The sequence below is a fragment of the Dermacentor variabilis genome, chromosome 9 (assembly GCF_050947875.1).
Source record: "Dermacentor variabilis isolate Ectoservices chromosome 9, ASM5094787v1, whole genome shotgun sequence".
NCBI classification, from domain to species: Eukaryota; Metazoa; Arthropoda; class Arachnida; order Ixodida; family Ixodidae; genus Dermacentor; species Dermacentor variabilis.
The window spans coordinates 75,705,447-75,719,856 of NC_134576.1; the positions used below are offsets into that span (position 1 = coordinate 75,705,447).

Below are 14,410 nucleotides of genomic sequence, written 5' to 3' on the forward strand. Positions count from 1 at the left end.
GAAGACATCAGACAAGCTCTTGCCCCATACGAAACAGTTACGGATGCAGCGAAAGAACGGTGGCGTGTTCAAGGAATTTTGGACAAGGGCTCAACGACGCGGTCAGTGACACTGCAGCTTAAGGCAGGTAGTACTACAGTCGACGATATTCCGCACCAGCTACGCATAGCAGGGGAGCTCGTCCTTGCCGTCATTCCGGGCCGTGCCTCTCTTTGCCTGCGGTGCCATACAACCGGTCATATTCGTCGGGACTGCCAAGTTCCACGCTGCGAGGTCTGCTGACGCTTCGGCCATGAACGTTCTCAGTGCGTCAAGACATACGCCGTCGTCGCAGGACCAGCGAGAAGAGAAGAAATATCTGAACACCTCATGGACGAGGCTGAAGTTGAAGATATTTCTCCGGTTAAGAGCGAGAAGATTGGCAACGCGGTCACACAGAAGCAGTCTCTTCACCCTAAAAACCTGTGTCCAGACAAGAAAACCAACGACGAGGCTGATATTCAGAAAAAGACTGAAAATGGTGCGCCTGATAACCAGAGTTCCGCGGCAGAACAGAGGGACGCCTACTCGAAGCCGGCGCCTGCCACTACGTGTGCCGAGGCGTCTGCTACGACTGACGTCGACATGTCAGCAGCCACTAACGTGCCTGCGAAGCGGGCACACGAGGAAACGATCGGCGTAACCGGAACCTCTGGAGCAACGACATGCAGCGAACCACCCACAAACGCGGCTCAGCTGCGACGTACGCCTTTCAAGCCGAGACCCAACGTCCAAGTCGAGCGCAGACCCGAGACGGCGCCGACTGCGTAGCGGCTTCGTTTTGGGTAGTGCAACCTAGCTATGGCTACTACGTGTGATACCGCCAGTTTTACTGGCGCAGCCAAGCACTACAGAATAGAGGACACCACTTTATGCATAGTGCATGGGTCTCTCAAGGTAAGCGCTATGCGACCGGATTGTTCTTGCTCATAGTGGAGGCCGCAATTAACACCGCGATTCGTATTGGCACGCTAAACGTCCGAGGACTAAGCACAAGGCGGCGGCAATATCAGTTGAGTCGTATCTTTCTGGAAAACGACCTTGATATGATCGCCGTTCAGAAAACCAAGATAGCGAGTCAAGAGCAAACGGATCGCATGGTGCAACCATTCGTTCCGCGTTACAATGTATGCATCTGTCATGCGGCCGGCACATCGGGGGGCTGCGCTATATATTTTTTTTTTGCTCAATAGCCTAAATGCAAGTGTAGAAGCAGTTACAGTGTGTGAAACGGGACGCCTGGTTGTTGTCGATTTTACCGTGAGCGAAATTTTATGGCGAGTTATATGTATTTACGCCCCTAATAGAGAGAACGAGATACAGTCTTTTTTGGAACGAATTGAGGATTACTTAAAAACCGATAAGCTTTTGGTTTTGCTTGGCGATTTCAATTGTGTTTGTTTTCCGGAGGATCGCGCGAAAAAATTGCCGATGAATGATCGTAGCACATTGCTATTGAACAATCTTGTCAGTGAATACAACCTGGAAGACGTCGGCTATGTGTTGTACGATCACAGTGTTCCGCGGTTTACTCATCTTCAAGGACTTAGCCATGCTAGGCTGGATAGAGCTTATGTAGCACTGGAACTGGTGCCATTATGTAAAACGTACGAGAACAAGCAAATCTCTTTTAGTGACCACAGTTTGGTTGCCTTCACAATAGGAACAAACGAACGAAAAACAAACTTCTCGTGGGATTTGTGGAAATTTAACGATAAGCTACTCAACGATGACTGTTTTGTAAATGACATTAAAGAAAAACTCGGACGATTGATTGTAGCTGAAGAGATATGTGTAGTCACCATGTGGGAAGATTTTAAAAATGAATTGAAGATGAGTGCTATAGAAAGAGCAACTAAACTGAGACAAGAAGAAAAACGGAAAGAAAAAGCCCTGAGGAGTAAACTCGACTTTCAGCTTAATGCAGAAAGCACGGAGCCTGGCCAAGTCATGAAGGAAATCAAGAAAGTTAAAAGCCAGTTAGAAATCATCGACACAGAGATGTATCGCGGTGGCATGATAAGATCCCGTGCAGAAAGATTGTGGCAACGGGAAACACCCAATAAACGCGCGCTTAGTGACGAGAAAGCTTACGCTCGCCGCAGTGACATGAAGCAGATAAGCTACAACGACGAAGTGACGACTGACCGCATGATCATTGAACACTCCTTTGTTGAACACTATGGAGACCTGTTCAGCAAGGGGGAAATCTGATCTGGGTGGTTTCATAAGCCACTTCCTACACTTAATGCCACGATTGGAAGAAAACCTTAAAAAAGGCCTCGAAGCGTCTATAACTGTGCGCGAAGTTGAAGCTGCTATAGAAGAACTAGGCTCAAGAAAGGCACCTGGGCCGGGTGGTTTAAGCGCAGCTTTCTACAAAACTTTTAAAGCAGAAATAGCAATATTATGAGAAAATTTTTAGTGCAGTCCTACAAAAACAACCGAATACCCGCGTCTTTCCGAACAGCTCAGATGGTCCTGATACCGAAATCTGGCGATCCAGTAAAGCGCTTCTCTGTTGCATCGTACCGCCCCATTCGCTTAGCGAACACTGACTATAACCTTTTTATGAAAATACTGGCAAAAAAGCTACAGAGCGTAATTAAACTTTTAGTTGGAGCCCAACAAATGTGTGGGATTAAAGGGCGCACAATAACCACCAATGTACACGTCCTCATGAGCGTTCTAGAATGCGTCGATGTTTTCGAGGGTAAAGTTGCAATGTTGCAGCTAGACCTGTAGAAGGCATTTGACCGTGTGTCTCATGATATCCTCTTCGAGAGTTTAGAATACACGAACATAGGATCAGTGATTATAGATGGTTTAAAAATGGTCTACACAGACTGCAGCACACGGGTGATTATCAACAAGAGTATCACGAGAAGTGTCAATGTTTGCTCATCTCTGAAACAAGGGTGCCCAATTTCGTCATTGCTTTTCACATTATACCTGGAGCCCTTTTGCCTAGCTATTGGAGAGAACGAGAAAATAAGAGTTTTCAAATTACAGCAGAGTGAGGTGAAAGTGTTTTCCTGCGCAGATGATCTAGCAGTGTTTTGCGATGACTATGACAGTGTCAGCAAAGTGGCAACTGTGGCGAAAATCTATTGGTAAAAAACAGGTAGTGCCATAAACTGGGACAAGTGCATTGGGTTTTGGCATGGCGCGTGGCAAAGCACACCGCGCACTTTCGCAAACATACAGTGGGTAACCATGCCTGTGAAATATCTTGGCGTGCCGCTTGAGCATTACAAAGACAGTACTCAGTTCTGGGAACAGGAAACACAGACGGCGAAGGAAAAAGCGCTGGCATGGCAAGGGTGCAATCTGTCAATGTTCACGCGCTCCACTGTGTGCAACATTTTTCTGGTTGCTAAAATATGGTACATAGTACAAGTGCTATTCATGTCGAGAGTGAATGTACAGAAGCTGCATCAAGTGTTCGCTGTGTTCATTTGGAGCTCAACTTGGGAACGCTGCAGCCGCTCTAATCTGTTCAGATCAGTTCGCAGCGGTGGTCTTGGACTGTCACACCTATCTGTACGCCAGATTGTATCGCGGTTTATGTTCTTGCGGAACCAGAGTGATGCATTTTTGCGCACCATGGTAAAAGTGCGATTAAGTAATCTTTTACCTGACTTCCTTGTTTCATGTACAAATGTTGAATCCCGTCCAGTTAAAGGTTTCCTTCGGCAAGTAGTGTCACCTTTCCGTACGCTTAGCGTTCGTTTCTCGCTAGGATACTTAAGTTCAGTCAAAAGAATGAAACTGTATCGTGATATGATATACTCATTAATGCCAGTTCCAATGTATAGGATAGCATACTATGGAGGTTCAGGCGATGATGTCCTCAAAAGGGTATAAAGAATGCCCGTGAAACAATCGGTAATATCATTCTTCCTTAAACTCCACACAAATACCCTGCCCGTAAAGATTTGGCAGGCCGACAAAGGAATATTTGTGCCGCGGACCACCAATTGTATAATGTGTAAAAAAACCAGAGACTGTTGATCACGTCTTCATCGACTGTTGGGATCCCTTTTTATATGGACATCTTACAACAAACATTAAAAAAAGCATTACCAAAAAACCCCACGGGGTATCAGATACTTAGATACAGGCAATAACGATGTTCCATATGACCTTACAATGCTGCCGAGCCTCCACAGTATATAGTCCACAAGAATGTCGGTATGGTCACGCTGATGTGAATGTCCGTTCTGTCCGAGAACACTTTATTGCAAGCGTCGTCTACATGCGTGAAGTGTATAAAGTGCTGAAAGAACCGCCTGAGTGGTTGCCGCTATTGGATGACTTGGCTAAATTCAAGCGATTTAATTGTCAGCGAGTCGGCATAAGCTACGCTGGCTCTCTTTTTTAGCAATGTATGTCACATGGCATTTCAGTTAGGAGGAAATAAAGGGGGGAAAATCCGGCGTGGTCTAGTGGTTAGGATACCTGGCTTTCACCCGGGAGGCCCGGGTTCGATTCCTGGCATTGGAAGTGTGCGGTCTCATGGTGTAACGGTTAGTACTCTTGACTCTGAATCCAGCAATCCGAGTTCAAATCTCGGGGAAACCTTCTTTTTTGCTTTTGCTTCTCCCAGTTCACCTACAGTGCTCAGTGAGCGGCAGCCGCGCTGCTTGACCATGTCTCGAATCCGGCGTGGTAAGGATACCTGGCTTTCACAAAGGAGGCCCGGGTTCGATTCACGGCGTCGGAAGAGTGCGGTCTCATGGTGTAACGGTTAGCTCTCTGGACTCTGAATCCAGCAATCCGAGTTCAAATCTCGGTGAGACCTTTTTTGCTTTTGCTTCTCCCAGTTCACCTATACAGTGCTTAGTGAGCGGCAGCCACGCGGCTTGAGCGTGTCTCGAAGCCGGCGTGGTCTAGTGGTTAGGATACCTGGCTTTCACCCAGGAGGCCCGGGTTCGATTGCCGGCGTCGGAAATGTGTGGTCTCATGGTGTAACGGTTAGCACTCCGAATCCAGCAATCAGAGTTCAAATCTCGGTGAGACCTTCTTTTTTCCTTTTGCTTCTCCCAGTTCACCAACAGTGTTTAGTGAGCGGCCGACATGCGGCTTGACCGTGTCTCGAATCCGATGTGGTCTAGTGGATTCTACTTCCGGCCACCGAGCGTGACGGACGGCGAATCATGAGCTCCAGCGGAGCGGCGATTTCGACCTTCTGTGGCCGCGGAAACAGGCCTGAAGAAGTTCAAGATAGCGAGTATCAGATTATTTTGCCAACTCTGCCCACCGGACGTGTTTTTTGAACACGGTTTTTATGCACGGAGGCCCACGAGCGCGACCGTTTAGAGTCGAAGATTTCCGAGACGCGCTGACTAAGACCGGTACGCTCCCTGACGTGGTGGCTTTGGGGGCGTACCAAATCAACCACGTCTGGGCGGTGACTTTAGGCAGCGCGGAAGCGACGAAGCGGCTTCTCACCTTCAAGGAGCTGAACGTCAAGGGGCACCGGTGCCTTGTCCTGGACCCAGAGGACCAACAGGCGAAGCTTCGACTCCATTGGAAATTTCATGGCGTGACCCACGACGACATTCGGACGGCGCTTGCTCGTTTGGGAAAGTCACTGAAGTGACTCGTGAGCGCTGGCGTGTTCAAGGCGTCCACGAAAAGGGTTCAACCACGAGAACCGTGCTCCTAAAGATGAAGCCTGGTATGAAGATCGAGGACCTTCCGCATCAGATAAGAGTTGCAGGAGAGCTGGCCCTCGCAGTCGTGCCTGGACGGCCGATGCAGTGCTTGCGCTGCCGCGGCACGGGCCACGTACGCCGAGAATGCAAGATACCAAGGTGTTCGAAATGCAGACGTTTCGGCCACGGTGAGGAGGAGTGCGTACGGACGTACGCAGTGGCTACAGGAACTGTGTCGGCGGTAGATTCGGCGGACCACATCATGGTCGTTGACGAAGCGGAAGCAGCTGCAAAAGGAGCCGGGGAATGCGAGAAGCCTGCAGCGACTGCAAAGTCTTCGGTGACTGAGGGAGAAGGAAAAGAAACGATTACCAAACAAAGCAAGGAAATGGCAACGATAGGATGCGAAGGAAAAGAAGACGGAAGGGCGACTGGTGCAGAGGGAGCACCAGAGTCGGACGTATCTGAACCAGGGAACAGCCAGGAGCCCCTCGACAAGAGCGGCGACCGGGCGTTGAGTGTCACCGGCACAGCGAAACGCACGTAAACCGAACGCGGAAACGAAAAGTACCAGGCGGCGGCCGCTAGCAGCGAGGAGCCACCGATGAAAACGACACAAGGGAGACGACCACTCTTCAAAACAAAGCCAAATGTAAGGTCGGAAACGAGAGTCGCCGAAAAGCAGGCCTTGCAGCTAGGCCCACCTGGCCAAACAGGTGACCCCGGCACCAACAAAAGCGTCTAGCGATGTGCTGGACGCGAAAGGTAAGCACCATGCTCTCGGCCTCTTATCACCGCAGCAAAATGGCTTCTGTACTCACGCTTAAAGTTGCCAGTCTAAATGTGCGAGGCTTAGCCACAAAGAAAAAGCAGATTCATGTGCTGCGCCTTCTAACTGACCAAGATATCGATATGCTTGGTCTACAAGAAACAAAGGTCGAAGGGGAAGAAGAAACTGAGAGCGTGGTGCAGCGTTTCACGTCTAGGTTTTACGCCGTTGTCAGTCACGCAATTGGTACTTCTGCCGAGTGTGTCATGTTTGTCAAAAAACTGCCTGGTCTAGTTATTCAGTCGCATGTTTCACTTCCTTCAGGAGGAGGAGTTGTCTGTGATTTCGTTTTTTGTGCTACTGAATGGCGCGCTGTCTGTATATATGCACCCACCGCAGTTGACGAGAGGACTGTCTTTTTTGAATTTATTAAGCAACGCCTGAACACGGAAAGGCAGCTCATTCTGTTGGGTGACTTCAATTGTGTTCTGAGCGCCGATGACAAAACTAGTGCGCGTACTTTCAGGGATAGTATTACTGCCGTTCTTATTCGATTAGTTGATGAATTTGCTTTAGAGGACGTGGGAGAATGCCTGGTGAGCAGGTGTCCAGTTAAGTACACTCATTTCCAAGGTACCAGCCACGCCCGACTCGACAGAATTTGTGTGTGCATGTTTGGTCCCAAAGTGTCATGGCTATGACGTAGTGCCCGCGCCCTTCTCGGATCACTGCATGGTTCAATGTTTCATTGGTGCAGAAAAGCGAAGCAGCTGTTTTCAGTGGGATCTTTGGAAGTTAAACAACAAACTGCTCAATGATCAAGAATTCGCTGAGGGAGCGGAGGAAGAAATTCGTAAAGTCACTGAAGGGGGAATACATGAATTGGGCCAGGAATGGGAACTGTACGAGCAGCAGATCAAAATAAAAGGAATTGAAAGGGCGAGCTGCATACGGTGCCAAGAAAAACTAAATAAAACGCAGTTAAAGTCTATGCTAGAAAAATTATTAGCTCTGGAGTGCAAGGCACCGGGATTATAGATTGACGACGTTAGGAAAATAAAACAAAAACTAGAAATTAATGAAGAACGCTATCGTGGAGCGCTTGTGCGCTCGAGTGCTGAACATCTAGCCGTGGCGGAGACGCCCACAGAACGGGCGCTAGGGATGGAAAAAGCGCACGCAAGAAGGAACCATGTCACTGAGGTACAATGGGCGGGTCGCACCGCAGCAGATAATAGAGAAATCGGGCAAGCTTTCTTTGAGTATTACCAGGCATTATTCGATTTGCGTTATGTCGAATTGGACCGGTTTAAAGAATCGTATCTGCGGGCGATGCCACGACTAGACGAGGAACGAAAAGCAAGACTGGAAACGGCCATTAGCGAGCAGGAAGTAGAGCGTGCAATATATAATTTAAACCCTGGTAAATCGCCTGGGCCTGATGGCTTGAGTGCAGCGTTCTACAAAACTTTCAAGCAACAACTAGCTCCATCGCTGACTGCGGTATTCAATGAGGCATATGAAATAAATGCTTTACCTGTGTCGCTTGGAACGTCACATACTGTACTTATTCCGAAAACCGACAAAGCAGATAAACTTAAGCAGGTATCGTCATACACACCTATCGCTCTGACAAACGTAGACTACAAAATCTACATGAAGGTCCTTGCCAGCAGATTACAGAGTGTTATAGGCGAAATAGTTGGCCCTCATCAAACGTGTGGGATCAAAGGCCGTTGCATCGTTTACAACATTCACAAGGCGAGGTGTGTACTTGAATGCTGTGACGCCACATATGCACGTGTCGCACTACTACAATTAGATTTGGAAAAGGCCTTTGGATTGTGTGCCACATTGTATTTTGTTTTGCATCCTGGACTACATCAATATAGGTTCGGTCATCCGGGAGGGAGTGAGCTTGGCGTACCGTACCTGCACTATGAGGCTACTTGTTAATAAGTTGCTGGGGGCCCCTATTAACGTACGACGTTCGGTGCGCCAAGGTTGCCCCCTCAGCCCTCTGTTGTTTGATACATATATTGAAGCACTGTGTCTGAACATAATACAAAGCTATTAAATGCATGGATTTAGACTACAAGCAACCGAAGTGAAATTGCTTGCGTATGCAAACGATGTTGCAGTTCTTTGTAGGGACAAGGAAAGTGTTAGTAAAACAGTTGAAAGAGTGCGGTGCTTCAGTGAGGTAACCGGAAGTCGGGTGAATTGGGATAAGTGCCTTGGATTTTGGCACGGAGGGTGGCCTTCAACCCCAGACACTTTTGCCAACGTGGCTTGGGTGACAATGCCTCCGAAGTACTTGGGGGTGCCGCTGGAATTTTATAGAGACACTGATCCGTACTGGCGAGCGCAGCTGAAAGAGACGCGAGAAAAAGCGGACAGATGGACAAGCGCTCATTTATCTGTCTTCGCAAGAGCTACGGCGTGCGATCTTTTTTTTATTAGTAAGTTGTGGAATGCAATGCAAGTGCTACATTGTTCCCGAGTAAACGTGCAGAAGCTGCATCGTTTATTTGCTGTCTTTGTTTGGGCGTCCACATGGGAGAGGTGCAGCCGCACAAACTTGTTTCGGCAGGTGAAGGCCGGTGGTTTAGGACTGGGAAATTTGTTTGTGCGACAGATTGTAAACAGGTTTTTATTTTTTCGTGATGTTAGAGACCCATTCCTGCGCACCGTGTGTGAACAAAGACTCGGGCAAGTTTTGCCTGAGTATGTTATTACAACGCAATGTATTTCAAGAAGTGTTTGTGATTTCTTTAGAGAAATTATTCAAAGTGTCAAATTTCTGAGCGTACGTTTTTCGATGCAGTATTAGAGTAGCGTTAAAAGAAAAACATTGTACAGGGATGTTTGTGACGCGCTGTTTCCAGTGCCCTTGTACAGGACCATACACTCTGGAGGCCCAGGTGGCAATGTCTTAAATAGAGTTTAAAAAATGCAGGTGTCGCCGGGAGCCAAATATTTCTTTTTCAAGTTACACACTGGAACTTTAACTGTTAAGTCCTTTCTAGAGGAAAGGGGTTTATTTCTACCATGGGGTTCCCACTGCCTTATATGCAAGCAGCTTGAGACAATAGACCAGGTTTTTCTTCATTGCTGGCAAGGGGTATTTTTCTGGGACGTGCTCCAAAGAACCATTAAAAAAGAATTACCTCTAGACTCTCACGGGGTCAGGTACCTGTCAACCGATAATGAGGATGGCGGTCCTTTTGACCAGATTATGGTGATGGGCCTCCACAGTATATGGCGCTCCCGAACGGCTGGCTATTTTTGTAATCCGGACGCTCGACCAACACGTATGTATTTTCGCGAAGGCGTACACAGATTCCTGGAGACTTTGAAAGTGCAAACAGATGTTCCTGAGTGGCTGTCAAGGCTGGAGCCTTTGGTAGAGCTCTGGGAATTTCAAAGATGACAACGCCAGGCCTCAGTGGCCGTTAGGCCACTTGTGCCTTCTGGCGCACTATATATTTTGTGTACTTTTGTCGTATACTGTGTCGAAGACCGGCAATAAATAAAGAAAAATTTAGGATACCTGGATTTCACCCAGGAGGCCCGGGTTCGATTCCCGGCGTCGGAAGTGTGCGGTCTCATGGTGTAACGGTTAGCACTCTGGACTCTGAATCCAGCAATCCGAGTTCAAATCTCGGTGAGACCTTTTTCGCTTTTGCTTCTCCCAGTTCACCTACAGTGCTCGGTGAGTGGCAGCCGCGCGGCTTGGCCGTGACTCGTATCCGGCGTGGTCTAGTGGTTAGGATACCTGGCTTTCACCCAGGAGGCCCGGGTTCGATTCCCGGCATCGGAAGTGTGCGGTCTCATGGTGTAACGGTTAGCACTCTGGACTCTGAATCCAGCAATCCGAGTTCAAATCTCGGTGAGACCTTTTTCGCTTTTGCTTATCCCAGTTCACCTACAGTGCTCGGTGAGCGGCAGCCGCGCTGCTTGACCGTGACTCGAATCCGGCGTGGTCTAGTGGTTAGGATACCTGGCTTTCAATCAGGTGGCCCGGGTTCGATTCCCGGCGTCGGAAGTGTGCGGTCTCATGGTGTAACGGTTAGCACTCTGGACTCTGAATCCAGCAATCCGAGTTCAAATCTCGGTGAGACCTTTTTCGCTTTTGCTTCTCCCAGTTCACCTACAGTGCTCGGTGAGCGGCAGCCGCGCTGCTTGACCGTGTCTCGAATCCGGCGTGGTCTAGATTCCACTTCCGGACACCGCAGTGAACGGTCGCGGGATGTTTTGCCCGAAGGGGCGGTTACGGCGGCCCAGCAGGGCCGCGGTCTCAGGTTGAACGACACACCGAAGGATGACTACCAGGTTATTTTGCCGGAACTACCTACAGGATCGACAGTTACAACGACCGTTTTTTTGCACGGAGACGTGAAGGCGAGGCCCTACCGTGTCGAGCATTTCCGTGAGGCACTTCACTATCTGCAGCTGATGCCAGAAGTGGAGGCCCTCGGTGCCTATCAGATGAACCACGTCTGGGCCATCACTTTCAAGGACGAAAAGGACAAACAAAAGATTTTGTCTGCTCCAACCTTCAGCGTAAAGGACCACCGATGCATGGTGATAGACCCTCGAAATCAAGACGTCAGGATGAAGCCGTATTGGCTTCTACATACGACTCCGGACGACGAAGTCAAAGGCGCCTTGGCTCCTTTTGGCAAGGTCAGCGAAATTTCGAGGGAAAAGTGGCGCGTTGCAGGCTGCAACGACAAAGGCTCCCACAGGCGCCTGGTGTCCCTACGGCTGAAGGTAGGCGTTACCGTGGAAGACCTGCCTCATCCACTTCGCGTCGGGGAAGACCACGCACTCGTGCACGTCCCAGGCAGACCCCCGCTCTGCCTTCGGTGCCATGGCACCGGTCACATACGGCGCGAGTGCGGAGTTCCGCGTTGCAAGCTCTGTCGTCGCTATGGCCACGACGAGAGTCAATGCGAGCGTAGCTACGCCAGTGTGACCGGAACTGGGCGAAGCGACACCGTCGATGAGCACCTCATGGACCAAGTCGACGCGGAGAAGACCGTCAGTGGAGGCGAGAAGCCGACAACGTCGGGTGCCACGCCTTCTGTCCCATCCGAAAACAAGGGACCTATGAAAGCTGCGGTCACTCAAAATGGAAAGAACGACGAGCCTCGGAATACTTCAGAGGCCGCGAAAACTCCTACCAACTGTGCTGCCGTTAGCTAGACAGACGAGACGGAAGAGAGCGGAACCGCAATGGAGAGCATCAACTCGGGAGGAAAAACCAACCCTGGCGTCGCTGTCTCAAAGAGACCACGGGAAAATACCATCGAAGACGACAACCGAGAGAAGGTCAACGCCGGTGAACCGCCCCCAAAGGCAGGGTCCCACCGTAGGGCTCCCCTGAAGGTGAAGCCCAACGTGCCTCCAGACAGGAGGACTACACCGACAGGGCCTTCGCGTTAGCGGAGTGCGCTGTCCGAGGGACGACTTTACCGCTAGACTGGAGCGGGACGCGCAGCACGAAACGTCGCCATGCCTACCGACAAGGAAAACGCCTCTACTTCGCCATCCATGACGAAGCACTCAGAATTAGTGTGATATAACAGTGTAAGTGTGCGTCCCGTCAATTCGGCACAATCACCCAGCGGTCCGCTTGACCTGTCGCTTTCTGTGAATTCAACGTCCTTGTCGGCATTAAGAATAGGCACGCTGAATGTGCGCGGTCTCACAGCAAGAAAGCGGCAAGTGCAGTTAAGACGTCTGCTGAAAGAAAATACTATCGATATTCTAGCCTTACAGGAGTCAAAAATAGACAGCGAGGAGCAGGCGGACCGCATGGTCCAAACTTACGCATTAGATTTCCACGTTTGTGTTTGCCATGCCGTTGGAAAGTCTGGCGGTTGTGCTATCTTTCTGAAACGAGGTATTGGAATCGTTGAAGAGGGTGTTATCACCTCCGATGACGGACGGTTAGCATTGTGCGACTTTTATTTAAACCAAGTACAATGGCGAATTATGTGTGTACGCGCCGAACCAAATTTCAGAAAGAAAAGTTCTTTTTTTATTGTGTCGCTGGCTTTCTAAAGTGTGACAGGCAACTCATTTTGCTTGGCGATTTTAATTGTATTTGCATGCCCGAAGACTCAGTTAAGAATGAACCAGTACGGGACAAAAGTGCCCTACAGCTTAAGGCGTTGGTGGATGAATGTGGCCTTGTCGATGTAGGGGACATATTCCGTGGAGATCAAGTGCAATTCACCCACTTTCAGGGCGAAAGCCACGCACGATTAGATCGCGTTTATATCTCTTCGGATGTTATGTCTATGTGCTGTAACTATGCCTTGAAACATGTTAGTTATAGTGATCATAGCTTCGTAATGTTTGAAATAGGTAGAAAGCGCAAAGTCTTTGCATTCAACTGGGAACTGTGGAAATTAAATGAACAGCTCTTAACCGATGACACATTTGTCCAAATAGTACGCGAGAAATTGGAAATAGTGTCCACGAGTCACACAAATTTCATCGAAGCTTGGGAACAATTCAAGTGCGAAGTTAAACTAAGTGCAATAGACAGATCATGCATACTACGACATAAATAAAAACAAACGGAAAAAGAACTACAGTGCACACTTGATTTCCTTTTGAACGCCGAGACTACAATACCGGGTTTGTTTCCCTTATAAAAATGAACGTTAACATTCTTTAGAACTCCTACCAACTTTCTATTTACTTTATTGACAGTCTATTTACATTTACATTCTAGTAACATTTGTTCATACACAGTCAAAAGACTTCCTTCTTACTTTAGTATAAAGAATATTTTCAATACACCGTTAACAGACTTTCTTCTGACTTTTGTATAAAGAATGTTTTAAATACACCGTTAAAAGACTTTCTTCTGACTTTTGTATAAAGAATGTTTTAAATACACCGTTAAAAGACTTCCTTCTTACTTTTGTATAAATAATGTTTTAAATACACCGTTAAAAGACTTCCTTCTTACTTTTGTATAAAGAATATTTTCAATACACAGTTAACAGACTTCCTTCTTACTTTTGTATAAAGAATGTTTTAAATACACCGTTAATAGACTTCCTTCTTACTTTTGTATAAAGAATATTTTTAATACACCGTAAAAGACTTCATTCTTACTCTAGTGGCAGAATATTTTAAGGTCCCCATCAACATGTATTTTTCTAGCTTTTGTCTCTATAACCACTTTAGTACTGCGAAAAAAGGCTCCTTACTTTTGTGTAAAGAATGTTTTACTATACATCACCGAACTATATTTTTTTTTGTTTGAAGGACATGTATCCTCAGTACGTCCACAGCTCGTACTGTTTGCCGAAAAATATTTAGAATGGGAAGTAACTTGAAAGTTTTTGATAAATTTTTCTAACACACATTAAAGCCGATATATGACATACTCAGGAGTCAAGCTCTTCGTTTTAAATAATAGTCCCAATCCAAGTCGGTAGCCAATTGTTGACGGAGTGCTACTAAATTGTTTAAAGAAATATGTTCGTAAACTGTTAGAACTAATATTTTTAAAGGTTCTACTGGACTACGTGAGCGTGCGGTAACGTGAGCACACTCCGAGAAAAAATGCTTGCGTTACACCACCTGACCGGTGTGATAGCGGACTACTATGCAGGCCACGCACCAGTTCCAGATCTTTATCCCGACCTTGGGGCTGGTTAATTAAAGGCCGATTTATGCTTGAGCCGTGACGCGTGCGGTCGTGCCAAAAACTGTACATTTCGCCCACTGGTTCACAAATTTTGGCATTCACTGGGCTCGCACATGCAGTGTAAACCGAATTGTGTGTACCAGTCTACGAAATGTGCAAATTTTTACCCGACCACATGCGTGCGGGCAGGCGGGTGGCGTGGCGTGGGGCTCGAGCGTAAATTTGCCCTTACCACGCACTGCTATTGCAATGCCACCAATTAGC

The 14,410-nt window shown here is 48.0% G+C and overlaps 8 non-coding genes across 8 annotated transcripts; all 8 read left to right on the top strand.

The window, feature by feature from the left end:
- The first annotated feature begins 4,473 nt into the window (after nt 1-4,473).
- Nucleotides 4,474-4,545, top strand: TRNAE-UUC (transfer RNA glutamic acid (anticodon UUC)). The gene has a single exon. It is a non-coding gene; the product is annotated as a tRNA-Glu (tRNA).
- Nucleotides 4,546-4,771: 226 nt separating this feature from the next.
- Nucleotides 4,772-4,843, top strand: TRNAQ-CUG (transfer RNA glutamine (anticodon CUG)). Its single transcript has one exon. It is a non-coding gene; the product is annotated as a tRNA-Gln (tRNA).
- Nucleotides 4,844-4,920: 77 nt separating this feature from the next.
- Nucleotides 4,921-4,992, top strand: TRNAE-UUC (transfer RNA glutamic acid (anticodon UUC)). Its single transcript has one exon. It is a non-coding gene; the product is annotated as a tRNA-Glu (tRNA).
- A 5,080-nt stretch (nt 4,993-10,072) lies between these two features.
- TRNAQ-CUG (transfer RNA glutamine (anticodon CUG)) lies at nt 10,073-10,144 on the top strand. Its single transcript has one exon. It is a non-coding gene; the product is annotated as a tRNA-Gln (tRNA).
- Nucleotides 10,145-10,219: 75 nt separating this feature from the next.
- On the top strand, nt 10,220-10,291 carry TRNAE-UUC (transfer RNA glutamic acid (anticodon UUC)). Its single transcript has one exon. It is a non-coding gene; the product is annotated as a tRNA-Glu (tRNA).
- A 6-nt stretch (nt 10,292-10,297) lies between these two features.
- Nucleotides 10,298-10,369, top strand: TRNAQ-CUG (transfer RNA glutamine (anticodon CUG)). Its single transcript has one exon. It is a non-coding gene; the product is annotated as a tRNA-Gln (tRNA).
- Nucleotides 10,370-10,444: 75 nt separating this feature from the next.
- TRNAE-UUC (transfer RNA glutamic acid (anticodon UUC)) lies at nt 10,445-10,516 on the top strand. Its single transcript has one exon. It is a non-coding gene; the product is annotated as a tRNA-Glu (tRNA).
- Nucleotides 10,517-10,522: 6 nt separating this feature from the next.
- Nucleotides 10,523-10,594, top strand: TRNAQ-CUG (transfer RNA glutamine (anticodon CUG)). The gene has a single exon. It is a non-coding gene; the product is annotated as a tRNA-Gln (tRNA).
- Nucleotides 10,595-14,410: the final 3,816 nt, after the last annotated feature.